This window comes from Narcine bancroftii, chromosome 7 (assembly GCF_036971445.1).
Source record: "Narcine bancroftii isolate sNarBan1 chromosome 7, sNarBan1.hap1, whole genome shotgun sequence".
NCBI classification, from domain to species: Eukaryota; Metazoa; Chordata; class Chondrichthyes; order Torpediniformes; family Narcinidae; genus Narcine; species Narcine bancroftii.
In genome coordinates, this window is record NC_091475.1 from 43,173,418 (window position 1) to 43,190,969 (window position 17,552).

A 17,552-nucleotide genomic window follows, 5' to 3' on the forward strand; every position below is an offset into this window, starting at 1 on the left:
CAATCTACTGACTCGAGGCATTCTTAAAACCATTCTTCAGCCTCATGCGACCGCCTTCTGGTTGTCCTGATCTCTGGAGCCTCAATTTTTAATCTATATGCAGGCAGAAGGAGCATAGTCAGATTACTTGACCTGCCAAAATGCAGTCTCGGGAAAGGTAGGCTTTTCTTATCTTGGTGTCGCAGTGATCAAGTGTGTTGGAATGTCTGGTACAAATGTGTTGTCTTGAGACAGGTCTGGTTAAAGTCACTGACTCTAATTCGTAGTGCATCGGGGTGGGCCGTCTCTTGTTTACTGACTAGGTCAATACAATTAAGTTTATGGTAGAAGAACCTCAATACAATGGTTTTGTTTACAAAACACCATTCAATTGACTGTGTGCACTGTCTCAAAATCCATTTGTATCCAACAGCTTCAAAGTTACTCCGACCTCTTATAGCAAATCAATGACTCCAATCAAGCTTCAGTCACCAGGGATGTAAATGTATGGCGCCAATGTTATTGAAAATGGCATTGCCAGTCTGCAGTTTTTGAATATCGTCTATGTTCTTGCCCAAAAACACAGGTAGAGTCGCAAATGACCTACTTCACCTTCAACTAAAGCTCAAAGAGTGGGAATGGAATGGGCAGGAGCTGGGAATTCATTTTCAAACTTTATGTTGTCCTGCATGCCACTTTCATGAGGTGAGAGTAGCTAGTGGGAGGGTACTTCAGCCCAGGCCACAATAACTTAAATCTTTTTTTTTAAAAACCAGGCTTACTGGTTTTCGAAGCCATATCCCAAGAATTAGTATTTTCAAAAGAGAAAAACAGGAGACATTTCGTGAAATAAACCAGCACGAGAATGGCAAAGAGATGTAAAGTTCACATGACAAATGAATGGGTGAAACACCATAATCTTTACTCCATGTGCCAGACATTTCAATAAAAGCAAAGGGCTTTTCTTCCGTCAAACAAAAAGAGATATGTTTGCTTAATGACAGAACTCGTAAAATCAATGTTATGATATAAAGGGCTGCCAATGCAAATAATTTCGATCTGACTTTAAGAATTGTGGATTTCTCACATGGTCAAAGCAACCTAATGATGCTCTTTCACAACAGTAAATAACTTCTAATTCAATTCCATGGCAACCATAACAGAGTAATGATAGTGTTTCAAGCAAGTAACAAAACACCTGGAATTCAGTCACTGCTGAGGGAACAACAATGAATCAGAAGCTTATTAGTTTGATAAGCCTTTCTATTCACTCTTGCAAAAGCAAAGCAAATTACCTATTGCTGTTCATTCTTGCCATGATGTATGCTATCAGTCACTCTGCAACTTAACTGCAACAAATTTTCTCCATCATTCACACATGCCTCAAAAGGTTTGTTCTTGGATTAGTTTAATATGTTAGATGACTGGAACATTAGTCACATTTTGTCTTTGTCACCAGAAATAATAGTGAAAGGGAGAATGGCCAGTGAGTAGAAGAAATGTTACAAGAGCTACATCACAAGGCATAAGCTAGCTCCAGCCTTTAATATCTAAAATGTCTAAGATGACCTGGTTATTATGCAGCAATCATCAAGGCATCTTTGCTTAGGATTTTTTAGGTATAAGATTTCAAATTTATTGTCAGAGTACATACATGACATCACATACAACCCTGAGATTCTTTTTCCTGCAGGCGAGGGAGAATTCACACTTGTTGGTAGTGCGAAAAACTGTACACAATGTACGGATGCAAACAAATAAAGAAATTAAACAAACTGTGTAATATAGAGCATTAAAAAAATCAATCAAGTCCTTAAATGCGCCCCTGATTAAGTTTGCTGTAGAGAAGTCTGATGGTGGAGAGGTAGCAGCTCATCCTGAACCTGGTGATGTGAGTCTTGTGTCACCCATACCCCTTTCCTGATGGCAGCAACAAGAACAGAGCATGTGCTGGATGATGTGGATCCTTGATGAGTACAGCAGTGCTCCCTGTAGATGTTCTCGACGGTGGGGAGAGTTTTGCCTGTGATGTTCTAGGCTGTGACCACTACCTTTTGCAGGGCTTTACGTGGAAGTGTATTGGTGTCCCCACACCAGACCATGATGCAACCAGTCAGCACATTTTTTAACCACACCTCTGTAGAAGTTATCCAGAGTTTTCAATGTCATACCAAACCTCCGCAAACTCCTGAGGAAGAAGAGGCGCTGACATGCCATTAGTGTGTTGGATTCAGGAGGGATCCTTCAAGATAGTGACTCCCAAGAACTCAAATTTGCTCACCTCTCCACCTCCAATCCCCCAATGATCACCAGATTGTACACCTCTGGATGTTATAAGAGCTACAGATAAGCTAGCTCCAGCCTTAAACATCTACAAGATTGACCTGGTTATCATGCACCAATCACTGGCATCTTGGCTTAGGAACGATAAAAGAAAGGAACAGAACCAGAGTTTTACAACAGAGAACTGTTTCACCTTGTTAAAATTACATTCTCTTATCCACAAACTATCATCTGCAATTAACGAGATACTCTGAGCTAGTATGAACTTCACAAGTCATTTAGTTTCTTTTGCCCTCCATCCTATCACATGCTTACTCTCTTCTTTTCATTCATCCTTTCTCTGCATCTTAAAGCAAGTTTGGTTTCTGACTTCCTCTTTAGGCTGATCTGCACACCACTTAACTGTCAGGTTTCGTATCTCCTTGCTGTCTGATGCTCCAGCACTGGCCCACCATGTTCATGTGGCATTCTTCATTCTGCTCTAGATGTCTCGATCACATTCCTGGCCTCATGGGCCATTCCCTGTTATTGGTGATCTGTAACAAACTGGTTTTGCTTGTTTATCTCCATGAAAGACCTCAACAATGAAGACGCTGTTTACATCTGGTACCGCACGGATGGCAGTCTCTTCAATCTGAGGCGCCTGCAAGCTCACACCAAGACACAAGAGAAACTTGTCCGTGAACTACTCTTTGCAGACGATGCCGCTTTAGTTGCCCATTCAGAGCCAGCCCTTCAGCGCTTGACGTCCTGTTTTGCGGAAACTGCCAAAATGTTTGGCCTGGAAGTCAGCCTGAAGAAAACTGAGGTCCTCCTTCAGCCAGCTCCCCACCATGACTACCAGCCCCCCCACATCTCCATCGGGCACACAAAACTCAAAACAGTCAACCAGTATACCTACCTCGGCTGCACCATTTCATCAGATGCAAGGATCGGCAACAAGATAGACAAAAGACTCGCCAAGGCAAATAGCACCTTTGGAAGACTACACAAAAGAGTCTGGAAAAACAACCAACTGAAAAACCTCACAAAGATAAGCGTATACAGAGCCGTTGTCATACCCACACTCCTGTTCGGCTCCGAAACATGGGTCCTCTACCGGCATCACCTACGGCTCCTAGAACGCTTCCACCAGCGTTGTCTCCGCTCCATCCTCAACATTCATTGGAGCGCTTTCATCCCTAACCTCGAAGTACTCGAGATGGCAGAGGTCGACAGCATCGAGTCCACGCTGCTGAAGATCCAGCTGCGCTGGGTGGGTCACGTCTCCAGAATGGAGGACCATCGCCTTCCCAAGATCGTATTATATGGCGAGCTCTCCACTGGCCACCGTGACAGAGGTGCACCAAAGAAAAGGTACAAGGACTGCCTAAAGAAATCTCTTGGTGCCTGCCACATTGACCACCGCCAGTGGACTGATATCGCCTCAAACCGTGCATCTTGGCGCCTCACAGTTAGGCGGGCAGCAACCTCCTTTGAAGAAGACCGCAGAGCACACCTCACTGACAAAAGGCAAAGGAGGTAAAACTCAACACCCAACCCCAACCAACCAATTTTCCCCTGCAACCGCTGCAACCGTGTCTGCCTGTCCCGCATCGGACTTGTCAGTCACAAACGAGCCTGCAGCTGACGTGGACTTTTACCCCCTCCATAAATCTTCGTCCGCGAAGCCAAGCCAAAGAAGAGTGGAGGCAGTAAGCAAACATCTCGAGCACACAAAGTTCTTGTGAGTTGTCAACTATTGGTACAGCTTTGTGTAGCCCATGCACATTTCCAATGGTTTCTTGCTGATGTATCTAGTTTTCATTGCATTCAGAAACTTATTCAAATTGAATAAAATGCCTAATGGGTATCAATTTGTATCTAAGTTCTCTCTGAGGCTGGAGGTAATCCAATGGTCATTTGGACAATTTACCTTGAAACAGGTTTGAATTTTATCTTGAATTACACATCCCCTTAAATACTTTAATTTCCCATCAGGATTAATACTTTCATTTTTCCTTCACTGACTTTTATTAATTTTTTACTCACTTTTTGATAGCATTTCAATGCAAGTTTTGAAAAGCGGAATAACTGCCTGTGAGATTGCTCAGGCACCCTACAGAATTGTTTTTTTCTAATTAATAAGATGTCTCTCAACCAAAACCTGCAGTTTCAAAGAGGCAATTATAATGTGATGGAAATAGGGCTGGTGAGCAAATTAACACAGAGACTTAACCACTTTCATAATGCTTCCTCCCTGAAATCTTCCTCTTTATGCTTCTAAACAGCCTTGAAGGACATCTTCTGGAAACTGGTAGTCATTCCTGATAATAATCTTCAAATGACCCTTCAGTCAATGGGCTATTTTAATGATAGACCTGGGTGAAAAAGACATTTCATTGATTTCATTGAAAGTGATGTAATTTTGAGGAATAACAAATGATTATATTCTCAGACCAATAATACCACTCAATAACTTAACTTCATTAAATCATCATTCATCATCTGTATAAAGTGCAGAAGCTTAAGCTATGATGCATGAAAAGGTAAATTACATGTAAAGATTAATGACATTAGACAAAATTCAGATAGACCCAAACACATACAGTATTACAGATGTAAATCGAGATGTAAATTTATTAATATTCCGGTTTTAGGTACTTACTACTGTTTCATTTAGCAATCTTTTAGCATTCCTCTGGATAATGCTTTGTAAAGTTTGATGTTAAGATGCATGGAACATGCCACTGTGCTTGGTTCAAAACCTCAGAGCTACTTCTGACCAATATTCGATATATCTTCCTCTAAGGGCCACTGGCTGACTTTAATAGTAACTATTTGTCTGCCTTACAGCATGTTCTGTCCTATTACATGACAATAAAAGAATCTTGAATCTCTCCTTGCAACTTTCCTAAGTGCTGCTAAAAATGGCAAGTAACAATAGCAAAACTATGTTGCAACCAAATTTCAGCTAAGTCTCAGACCTCATGGTTGGGACATTCAGCTTGATTTCTAACAGCAAGACTCAACATTGGGAATTGCCTGAACAAAATTACATTATGCACATAACTCAACTCATGCATGTGCTATGTGATAGAATCTCAAAGACAACCTGATTTGTGAAGCTTGATTGGAGTGAAACACGAAATTCTGTGGATACTGTGATTGTAGAAAAACATAAAAATGCTAGAGGAACTCAGCAGGTTTGCAGCATCTATGGAAGGTAAAGATATATAACCAATGCTTCGGCCCTGAGCCCTTACTGCATGGTTTCCAAATGGTGTTACTTTTCTTCCTGTTGCTTCATGTGTATGCCACAAAAACATGCAGAGACACAATTTATGCTGTGACTTCTTAAATATTTATTGGTACATGTGTGCACAGGATATTTCTCGAGGCACAGGATATTTTTCCAGAGACAGGCCATCACAAGACATGTAATGCTGGCGTCCATGTAACTTGATCCCGGATTGAGAGTGAAGTGCTAGATACATTACTCTCTCACCATCATAGGTGCATCTAGGGTATGGCAGCTAGGACCGAACTGTTCTGCCAGTGCCAGGGAAGCACAGAGTAGTTCCAGCAGCGTGGGGGATTATGGGTAAGGAAGATGGCCACTTTGCCCATTGATCCTGCTTTGAGTGAGGTGCCAAGTGGTGGTCTGGTGAGCTCCGACAGAACTGCATCCAGGGCCAGTGCTACCATTAGGTGAAGCAGATCTCAGAGGAGGTGATGGCGACCCTCTGAACAATCACAGATAAGACTTTATTTCTGCGTGACATGGCAGCAACATTTAGGTTTGAATCCTCCAAGGTGCAAGGGTAGAGATAAAGTGAATGGAGTGGGGGGAGAAAAAACCTGTGCCTGACTTGCCCAATGTTATCCATGGCCTGCAGCGGCCTCTTGAAAAACAAAGGGAGAGTCGGACTTTTCATTGAAGAAAGCAGGCGTTTGCAGCAGTGAGAATTCAAGAGTTCACCCCAACCTCCCCCATATGCATGATCTGTTCCCCACTGAAGCCGGGCAGAGTTATCCTGGGATGAGAAAGGAAGTTCAGGTACAGGCTGCCCTTCTCAGCTCTGCAGTCAGGCCTGTTCAGGGTAGCATTCAGTCCCTGTCAGTGAGACGACAGTTTACAGCAATGTGTTTGCAGTTCTCCAGACAGCATGCTCCTGTGCTTGGCTCTAGAGCGGCTGCACGTCATTATACTGTATATTCAGCACACTGGCTTCTCGAACAAAGCAAACGAGTCTAATTGCATGGCAGGCGCAGAGGCTTTAAACAGAGGGGGGGCGGGGAAGAGGGAAGTAGAGAGCAAGAGAGACTGCTTCTCCCTGTTAAAAACCTTTTGCCTGTCCCACTTCTAACCCTCTTATAATGAACCTGGCTATGAGGAACAGTGCTGATTAGGGAATGGAAATTCATGACCTCTGAGAAAGAGCCCAATATTCTCATGGCCAATCTTCAACACTAGTCCAATTGTGTGTGAAAACTGCCCAAATGTCAACTTTATGTGTGCTTTTTTAAACGGGGGGAGAACAATTTCAGTGCTTGACATAGGCACTATTTTACCTAGATACACCATTGCCCACCACACATCATCATTAGTCATTATTCCTCCCTACAATGGCTATGATTCCCATTCATCCTCAACTAAATTACAGCCAGACCTCCACCCCAGTACACCTCTAAAAGCCAGGAATGCCTAAGCCCAACACTCAAACTCCTGATCCTCACTTGAATGACGTATTGATTCTCTTCCTATCATCCAGTGCCCCACATAATTTGTCTCCGTGATCTGTTTTTATTCTTCAGTTTGCTCCAAAATGATGGAGAAAATTATCTTTAACTTTGTTAAGTAAGGGCCAATTTTACTGCACATGAAGGCCCCTGATCTTGAGCCTTGTGCCCAAAAGCATTGACAACCCACCAAACATTTTACCTCCCTATCAGGAATGGAAGATTTTCTTGGCCCAGATGTTTTGTACTGTACAAATATGATTCTCTGTAGCACTGAAAATGAAAAAAGTTTCCAGGTAAAAGTAAATGTTTTCAAATAATCTCTCAAATGTTTGAAAATGCTTGAATGGTGCCTCAAGTGAATTAATTAACAACATCTCATTAACAAATACTTCAATATCTTTTTAAATGCTCAAGTGTTGAGTCATACTGACGATTTCAAGAAATATTTGGGAGTTGGATGATTACTGAAGTTAACCAAAATCAATTTGTGATCATAAGAAAACTAATTATGAAAGAAAAAAAGTTGAAAATCTGGCACAAATGCATTAAATAAATGTATGTTGAGTAACGTGTGATACTATTTGGGGGAAATCTTGTAATTTAGTTAGTGGAGGAATCTCATTAATGATCAGGTGATACAATCAGTTCATGTCAATCTTACTCCATGTTCATTATCAAACAATGGTCCTCTCATTGCCTTAAACATGATGTGGTCACATTCAAATAAATTTGTTGAACTTACATTATACCACGCAAAAATTGATACGTGTATGAGGGACTGTTCTCATGGGACAGTGTCCCTGTGTAAATCATAGCCTTCAAATAAAGAGAAAAAAAAAATGCCTATTATTACGTGTTAGTGACACCACTATTTAACCAGTAACTTGAAAAAAGGTAAGATTTTGTAATAATTGGTTATTTTGTCCTTTTTCTTCAGGGATTTGCCAGTTCCCTGTCATATATCTTATCAAGGATCTATCGAAGACCAAAAGAAAACGGTAGAGATCTGATGACAGTACAAGTTTCCTGGTGGACCCACTGTTGGCATTCTTCCATCTTCCCTTTACATGCTAAATGATTGTTCAGAGCAGCCAGAAGGCGGGGATATCACACTTCTGATCCACAGATGGAACACAGCTCAGGCAGCTGGCAGGAAAGGTTATCTTCTTTCTCAGTTTTCCCTTCTGCATCCCTTTCCCCTCACCTAATCTATCTTTTTTTTGTTCTCTTTAATATTCTGTCATACTTACCGTAATGTTGAATTCTCCTACACTAAATTTCTCTATTTATTTACCTTCTTTCTCTATTTATTTACCAATCCTTTAATCTCCATTGTTATCTCAGACGATTTTTAAACATTTAAATGTGCCTGAATACATCCAACTAACAATAGGTCACACAATGTGGCACTTTTGCAAAATCGGGACCAAAATTTACATAGCTCATGCATTGTTCTTATTTGTGCATTTCCAGGGTTCTGATCTAAATTTCTTGATGTATGCAAAAAAGTAATATTATGAAACATTGGGCCTCACCAGATGGAAATGTGGCCATATGATATTATAACCCTATTTCTAGTCTAAGCTCCCTGAAGTTAAGAGTTTGAGGGGTGGGAGGAAGTTGAACTAGGCTCTTCGCCCAAATTGTCTTTGCCAGTTATCAAAAAACAATCTACACTAATTGGATTTGCCACACGACTAGGGTCCCCGACTATGCCTTCACGCTTCAATAGCCTACACAAATATATCTTAAATGTTGTGTGAGTATCTGTCTCCACCAGGCCCTCAGGCAATGTTTTCTAGACTTCAAGCACTTTTTGGTTCCTCAAATCTACTTTAAGCCTCCTACCACTTATCATAAAGTTATGTCCTCGTCTTATAGACGCCTTTGTTAATCTTTGTAATGCTCACCTATAATGCTTTTATGAGAACAGAAATATAAAAATGGGCAGATTACTGCATGTCTAAAGATATGGTTCGGTAGGCGGGGGGTGGGGGGGGGGGGGGGGAAGACATTTTTTGGACACCAGACAGCTCAAGTGCATGTAAAATTCAACTGCAGTGAGGGTGTCAAACAAGAAAAAAAATCAAAAACAAAAGGAGCAAAAAAGTCAACATTTATTTAACAAAAGAAAATGCTAGATCCACCATTCAAAGGGTCTACAACCTTTTCCGATTCATGAGATTATAAACACAAGGCAATAGAACAGTGTCTGATTAATGCTTTGTACACAAAGGGCCAGGGATATTTAAAAAAAACATTGTCCTCGGTGATGATAACTACTTCGACTGATCAAAGGCAAAAGACATTAAAGGCTGATCAAGAGAGATATCCTGTGCTGAGTGATAATAGCTGCTGGGTAAGATGCTCCCACTCTAGCAGAATGAATCCAACTCCATTGACCAGGGGACCGCACATTGGAACCCACCAATCAGTCCACAGAACAGTGGGAAACCACTATCTACCAAGATGGTGTAGGCTTAGGTGGCCAGTTGAATATGGCTAGGCTGTCAGGCTGCAAAGCTGCCAATACCATTTCAGGCCAATTGTTGTGGTAGTGTTGTAGCCAAACTTTGAGACACAAGATAAGCATGATATTTGGAGAGGATAGCTGTCTCTGCACAGTGAGTCTTCCTCTGGTTATTTTAAGAAGTTTGCTATTGGATCAAGAATCATTGTCAGCAATTTATACCTACTGGTGTGCAATGGCCATTCCATAGTAAAAGAAATCTTAGACAGGTACCTTCCACTCTTCATGTTCAATCTAGATGGAATACCTCGAATGAAGCATTGCAATAAAAACCTGACACCAGATATGGGACAAGATCGAAGTCTAACTAAAATGTCTTCAATAAAAAACAAGCTAAAATTCACCCTCATACCCATTTTAATTTAACCTTTGAGCTGTCAAAACGAATTCTTGTGCAGCTGTCCCTTGCCATTGAGTGATTGGTAAATTTGGTAAATCTGGATATCAATCAGTCCATTAGCAGGTTTTGTCTTGACATTTCCTTTCCTTCATTACTGTTTGATTTTTCTCCTCATGTTTCTCTCAAGACACGGTTACTGATGATTTCAAGCAGATTCTATTAGTCTTTCCATCAACTCCATTCCTCTGTCATAACAATATCTAAATACAATACTTTCCTTACATTTTCTCACTCTTATTAGTGCTACTGGAGACAAAACTCTCACACATCTCATTCTTAATTTTTTTTAAATTTAAGGCGTATGGCACAAGAACAGCAGGCCCTTCTGGCCCATGCCATTCAAAACACCAATTTGTCTACAAACCATTTCAAGATGTACTTTCCCCCCCCCCTCCCTTTTTTTTTTTGCAGCTATCCAGCTCTATCCTAGGCATTAATGATGCTAAACAATTCTTGCTGAACAAGAAAATTATATTCCTGTTTGAAAATTTGAAAGTTGTATAATAAAAATTGCTGTAGCTATTCAACACACAGATTAGTTTCAGCAATTCAACCACAATGGACAGACTCAAGTGCCATAACTCATTACTAACTTCACTTCCGTAATGTTTGAAGACAGACCAATACAAACATTAAGAGATACACTAAATGACCCTACAAATAAAAACTAACTATCTTCTGCTTCATTCCAATGGCAGAAAATAATCTCCTGCATAGAACATTCACTGAGGAACAATACAGTGAATTGCTTTTCCGATATATTTGTTAAGATGTGAATTAAAATAGCTTATCAATACCTTTAAATAAGATATCTATAGCAAAATCTGTTGAATTTACTATCATGGCACTTAAATGTTGATGGTTTCATTCCATTGTTGGAAGGTAAATGAAATGCCATTGATTCTAATCCCATTATTCGGTACTACATGAAATCTTACAAAATTCAATAGATTGTTTTAATTTAACATCATTTCTAATTAAAAATTACTGATGAATTCAATTTAAATCTCACGGAAACTTTTATCTATTTAGTGTGTATTAACGAGTCACATTGAGACTTTTTTGTGTTGTGATATTGTGAATCTCAATAAATGAATGCATTCTTTGAAGTCTGAGTGTACATCAACTTCTCTAAATTAATAATTCTATAATTTTAGCTTTTACCATGACTATGTAGAGTAATGTCAAGTGTGGTCTATTTTTTTTAAAGACCATATGAATCAAGATGACCTTTAAATTCTGATTTCAGGGACTTCAGTGATATCCATTTCAACAATCTTAGAACTGCTTTTGATAAGACCATAAAAATAGGAGCGAGAGCAGGTCATCAGGCCTTGTCTGCCATTCAATAAGATCATGGCTGATTTGATGATAGGCTCAGCTTCACCTACCTGCCTTTTCCCCATATTCCTTAATTCTTCTGCTTTGTAAAAATCTATCCAACCTTGTCTTAAATGTATTTACTGAGGTAGCCTCCATTGCTTCAATACGCAGTGAATTCCATATTGAAAAGCAGTTCCTCCTTATCTCTGTCCTAAATCTACTACCCTGAATCTTTCAATAACTTCATTTATGTTCCTATCTCCTGCTATGGAAGATTTGTCTCATATAATCAGATACTATTTATTGTCATGTAATAAAAACAGAAATGTAATATTACACAAAATTACCTTTAGTCTGCCATTAGGGAGACAAAGATCTGCCAGTAGTATAGGCTTTGCTTAGCACTCCTTACAGTCAGAAAAAGGGAAGCAAAAGAAATTTCTGAGTATCCATGGATTCACCTCCAACAGTCCAACAGCCACTGCAGTCACACAGGACTCCAGTTCAGTTCAAACTATTAGCAACCAAAGCCCAGATCCCAACCTCAATCACAATGAGGAAGCCTTCAGAGTGCAGGGACCTTCAGAAACCCTCTTTGCCATCCTCTCGAATCCTGGCAGCATCCAGCAGCCCAGTGTGAGTCCTTTGACCTCAAGTCACTAGCAGCCCACAGCCTGTGTGGGTTCCTTACCCACAGGTCACCAACAGCTCACTGTGTGCCCTTCAGCTGCAGAGCCCATTGCAGGTCTGCCACCGTGGTCTTCGATCTTAGGGTCATCTCCTCTACTACTCCTTTTCAAAGGGTTGTGTTCTCCCCATTACCAGTGCCCTGCAACCACTCCACAGCTTCACCAGAGTTTGCAATGCCTCGAGGCTCCTGCCGAATACAGGTGTCACTATCTTGGGTCCAGACTCTGCAGTGACAGGATTTTAAATAAAACACCATCCATTTCTTTAACGGGCCGTTTATGCCTATACAGAATCATCAGCAGTAGGTCTGGGCGGTAGGATCCCATGGGGAGCACTATGTCTCCGCTCCTCGCTCTCCCTGGGTCTGTACCAGCAACAGTGCTGCTGTTACAGCAGCTCTTGGCAACACCACCATTTGTTATCCTGACAAATAAGCTTGAGAAGCTCTTTGCTTTCACATGACTCAGGTCATATGTCCTCAGTGAGCAAGATGGTTGGTTTTGAGAAAATGAGCAGGAGTAGGCCATCAGGCTTGTTTAGCCCATTCCCCTATTTATTAAGATATTTATTAAGATCATGGTTGATCTGGCCATGGAATCAGGGACTGAAACAGAAAAGTCTGCAGACCCTGTGATTGTGGTTAAAAAAAAACACACACACACACACAAAAACGCTGGAGGAACTCAACAGGTCACTCAGCATCCATTGGTGCTAAAGACATATCAACAATGTTTCACTCTTTCCAAGAGGATCCTTAATTACAGGACCATTAATTTTACCCATGACATCACAGAGGACCAGATTCAATATAGAATGTCCCCTTGTAGATTAGGTAATATCCTGTTCAAGAAAGCTATCACAGATGGATTCTATGAGCTCTTCCTCAAGACTTCCTGGATTCACCAGTCTATTAGCTATGTGCACCAGCCTATGTGTAATCCTACCATTCCATTCATGCATACATCAAACCTTTCTTGGTTTATTGCTTGTGCTGCTGTAATATTATGCAGCGAACTATAGACTACACCCACCAATGATTTTTTTCCCCCTGTCGAGCTCGTCGAAAGAACCAAAGACTTATTGATCCAAACCAAGGCTTTTATTAGCAAAAGACAGGAGCTCTTCACAGGTGGCCGACCAGTCTGGAATGATCCGACCTGGCTAGGGACACAACCCTTTAAGGCCCAGACAATAGGCGTGGCTTAGCTCTCAGCCAATCGCTGTAAGCACAGTCTAGATACAGTAACTGTATACACTAAGTACATTGGTGATAGATCTGTACTATCACACCCCCTTACTATATCTAATCTCTACCCAGATAGATTCAGCATTTTGCTTCTGAGATCATACATCATCTTTTACTATCACCCTAATCACATCTTTAATTAACTGCTTTATCTTTGAAATCAAAGCGTTTGACCAATCTGTTTGCCGGCAGCAAAAGGAATTGAAGGACTGTACCTTGGACAAAAAGATCCTAAAGCACAGGCAGACATTTCAAAGTGTCTATAACGTTACATATTTCTGTAAGAACATATAATACTGTTTGGTGAACACCAATATTCATAAATGAGGTAACACTCAGCTTCTAACCAAGTTTTCCTGTGACAAAAAATTATGGTCAAAGCCAAATGACAAAATAAAAACCCAGAAACCTCCAATCCATCAGCCTAAGTACCATAACCTCTTCTGAACTTTTAGACAATTCCTTCACAGTGAACACATTTGGGGCGAGTGATACACTGTGTTGAGACAATGAAATTGAAATCAAGCAAAATTTGGAGTTATGGAAATTGGAGGTAAGGTGGTCACAATTTTTATGGTTGAATCTGGGCTGAAGGAAGACAAAATGTCTGAGCCACCGGTGGTGACAGGCAAAGCCATGATGGGGTAGTAAATGGCAATCTGAAACTAAGCATCCAAGTTAATTGAACAAAACCTTCCAATGTGCATAATGGATATTGACCTGGGTTTGTGGAGATTTGGGTTGGTTATCAAATATTATGGTGAAATATAATTGATAAATCATTTATGATGAAATGATAGAAATAGAGAATGTTACAGTGTTAATCAGAGAAAATTTACACAGCACATATTAGTGGTTATAGAAGGTCCTATGATTGTCAGTATTATAAATCAGAATTCCCATTGCTGAACTGATTTAAAGCATTTCATTTTGAAAAGGAAGAGATGTACTTTAATAGGAAATGTAAATTGCCCTGTCATTTACAATTTATGGTTAATCCATTCTTAGCTACTGCAGGTGAGCAATGCCACAGAGAAAAATAGTAGCACGAGTTTAGAATTTATCTTTGTAACAAATTATGTGCTAAAACTGGGAACTCAGCTATCTCACAAGAAAAAATCCTTTCTGAATCTAAGTCCTCACTGGCAGAGGGACTCAGAACTGATAATTTCCAGGATGTTCTCAATTAAATAGAATTGCAAAAAAAAATGAAAACAGTTATAAGAACGTGGCAATGTTTGTTGGAGATAAATCATTCCAGACTTGAATGCTGCCGCAAGAATTGGCTGGGATTATGTCCCAAGGCCAACCATCTACATATGCTTTCTTCCATCATAAAATAAGAAATGAGGAAGCCCTGATTACACCAGCAAATAAAGCATGTACAAGGTCCAGATAACAAACAAGTAGGGAGGGTAAGTGGCAAATTAAGTCCCTGGCAATAACTATGACCAACAAGTGAGAATACCTAATCACCTTCAATTGTTACTCAATGGCATCACCAGTACTATCCTTCATCAGTAACATTTTGGGGTTACCATTGACCAGAAACTCAACTGAACCAACCTATATATTGGTGCTATGAGATCAATGCTGGATATCCATTTGTGAGAAACTTGCCTCCTGATATCCCAAATACTTTACTATATTTACAAGCTATGTCAGAAGCATGATGGAATACTTGTCCTGATGAGTGCAGCTTAACCAACTCAAAATCATTTATTTGGTCCAGGACAAAGCAGCTGAGAATCAATGAATTATAGACTGGTTAACCATTTTTTTTGTGGAAAATCTTATTTAAAGATTTTATAAAACATTATAGAAAAATAATGCAATGCCCCCTACCCCCTTCTCCCCTCTACTAAACTATCCCATCCCAACCCCCCTTCACCCCTCTACTAAACTATCCCATCCCAACCCCCCTCCCCCTGGTTAACCATTATAATGGGAAATCTTTGAAATGGGTGGTACAGTTAGCATAGCGATTAATGCAATGCTGTTACAGCGCCAACAATCAGGACTGGGGTTTGAATCCCATGCTGTCTGTAAGGAGTTTGTACATTCTCCCCATGTCTGGGTGGGTTTCCCCGGGGGCTCCGGTTTTCTCCCACTGTTCAAAAAAGTACTAGTCAATTGGTGGTATTTGGGCAGCATGGGTTTGTGGGCCATGAGTCCTGTTACCATGCTGCAAGTCTAAATTTAGTTTTGGAATGTAAAATTTAATAATGCTTGAATATCATTAGTAATCTAGCTTCCTCACTGTCCCCATCCAGAAGAAAAAAATGATACACAACTAAATCCACGAAGAGGTGTCAAATTGGATCATTTAGCATGGAACATGTCTGATTAATTTTACTCTCGACACTGAGGTTGCTATTTTAATCAAAATAACAGTAGCATGTTACACATGACCCTTGGTTTGGGATTGGGGAAATAGTATGCATGTAATTATGAAAATAGGTCAGGTGACAAGATGTTCAGTCTTGTAATGACCTTGTGGTGCAATAGCCTGTTGATTCCTATCAGGAATGTGTGTAGAATGAGATGCTGTTGGTTCCAGCATGCTTGGAACAAACAGATTACATTATAGTTGTGGTTCTCCAGCAATGAACTATTTCTGGGTTTAAGGGAGACTTATTGATTGACTTATCATAGAGCTTGTCACGATGAGTTCAGAATTCCAATATCATTATACCTTGTCATTGTCAATATGGTAGAAGGTGAACGAGAGGGACCTTGATTTTTTTCTTTCTTGAAATCCAGATCATCCCAATAATCATTTGGAATATCTGGTGCTCATGGAACCAATGGCATTATTAGCTCAGGTTGGCTGGGGTAAAGAAATTAATAGCCTTATTTGAATTTTACCAGTACCGACTTGCCCCTTCTGCACGTTGCAGTGGATTATCTCAGCTGGGTTGAAGGAAATTTCTTCTCATGTCAAAAGCAAATTGCAATTGACCATATGCAAATACACGAGCAAGAAAGCATAACACATTAAAATGTTTAAAAAAGGTCTGTCTGAAATAAAAATCTGCTCACTTGCACAGCTTCTTTGTGACAGTACAGCAACATCAGCCCATTTTCGCTGAATGTACAAAATCAAACAGCCTCTTTCAGGCTTTCATTGTTTGCCTTTCTTTACCGAATAGACAGCTGTATAATATCTTGTTATCTTGGTTAAAGAACATTACTGCAACCATGAACCAGATAAATTACTGGTTTCATGTGAAAATACAAATTATAGATGTACTTGCAGTTGAAGTCATGATGCAAGAATAAAATCAAATCCCAAAAGAGATTGGGAAATGTGCCTATGTTAAAATATTCATCTAGCCCTGAATTGAAAATGGACAATGCACACAAAAGCTGTTCTCTGAGGAGACAGTCAAATGGATCTAAATCTCAAGAACAATGCACGATAAAACTGTCCTCAAAAACCATTTCCCCTATTATTATTCCAGTTGCACAATGATGCAGTAACTGAACGTTTTTTAAAATCGACCATTTTTATCCTGTCACTGTCAGAATAGCTGCATTTTTCAGCAAAATTAACTTCTAGCAGTTCACCTCTGTACTGAAAAACATGCAGAGATGCTCTGCGCACCACAGTAGCAGCATGGACTAAGCACTTACAAGTTAAAAGCAGCTTCAGTGAAGTTTCCTCACCCTCCCAGCAAAGTGCTTGAAGCTCATTGTGGGCACCTGCTTTCAGCTGCAGACGGCATCCTATGGCCAAAGCAGGATGTGCTGCTGTAATGGAGGATTGCACCTCAGCACCACATCAGCTTCTCTCCTCCAGCAACAGCTTGCATTTTAGTCACGCTGGTGATGTCGATACGCTATCCATCCTTTATGCGGCTGGAGAACTGTGCAGGATGTCAGATGAAAGAAATGGTGGGGTAAAAGATGGCCTGCAGCTCGATTGTTCAGAGCCACCCCCTGTCAGCTGCTGGGATGGTTCAGTCCACTTTGCTTGCTTTTTCCTCTCTTCCTAATCCCATCACGGCCAAACGGCAGAACAGATTCCCATGCAGTGGCTGGAGCTATTGAGCTTCATGCAGTACTAACTGAGCTGGGCAGGGTGGGGGGGGGGGGGGGCGGTGGGGGTGGTGGTGGCACTACTACATGCATCAAGCCAAACCTGCCTTATCCACACCCTGGAAAAGAATACAGAACAAGATACAGGCCGTTCAGCCCACCTGTCTGTGCCAAATAGGAGATCAAACCAAAACTCTACTGCTTTCACTTGACAGATATCTCTCCATCCCCTTTATATTCATGGGTCTATCTGGAAGCCTTTTAAATGCTACTATTGTATCTGCTTTCACCACTACTCGTGGCTGCCCGTTCCAAACATCCATCACTCTCTGTGC

The 17,552-nt window shown here is 40.6% G+C and overlaps 1 protein-coding gene and 1 long non-coding RNA gene across 20 annotated transcripts in view; one reads left to right on the forward strand and one right to left on the reverse strand.

Annotated features, from left to right (window-relative positions):
* Positions 1-11,009, forward strand: part of LOC138738833 (uncharacterized) — a 193,950-nt gene extending 182,941 nt beyond the window's left edge. For all 10 annotated transcript variants that reach the window (XR_011341804.1, XR_011341805.1, XR_011341806.1 and 7 more), the window contains one exon: positions 7,925-11,009. This is a non-coding gene — a long non-coding RNA (uncharacterized lncRNA). The remainder of the gene's footprint in view (positions 1-7,924) is intronic.
* The window catches only part of LOC138738824 (actin remodeling regulator NHS-like), a 443,489-nt gene that overhangs the window by 166,619 nt on the left and 259,318 nt on the right, over positions 1-17,552 (reverse strand). The gene's annotated exons all lie outside the window — the stretch shown is intronic.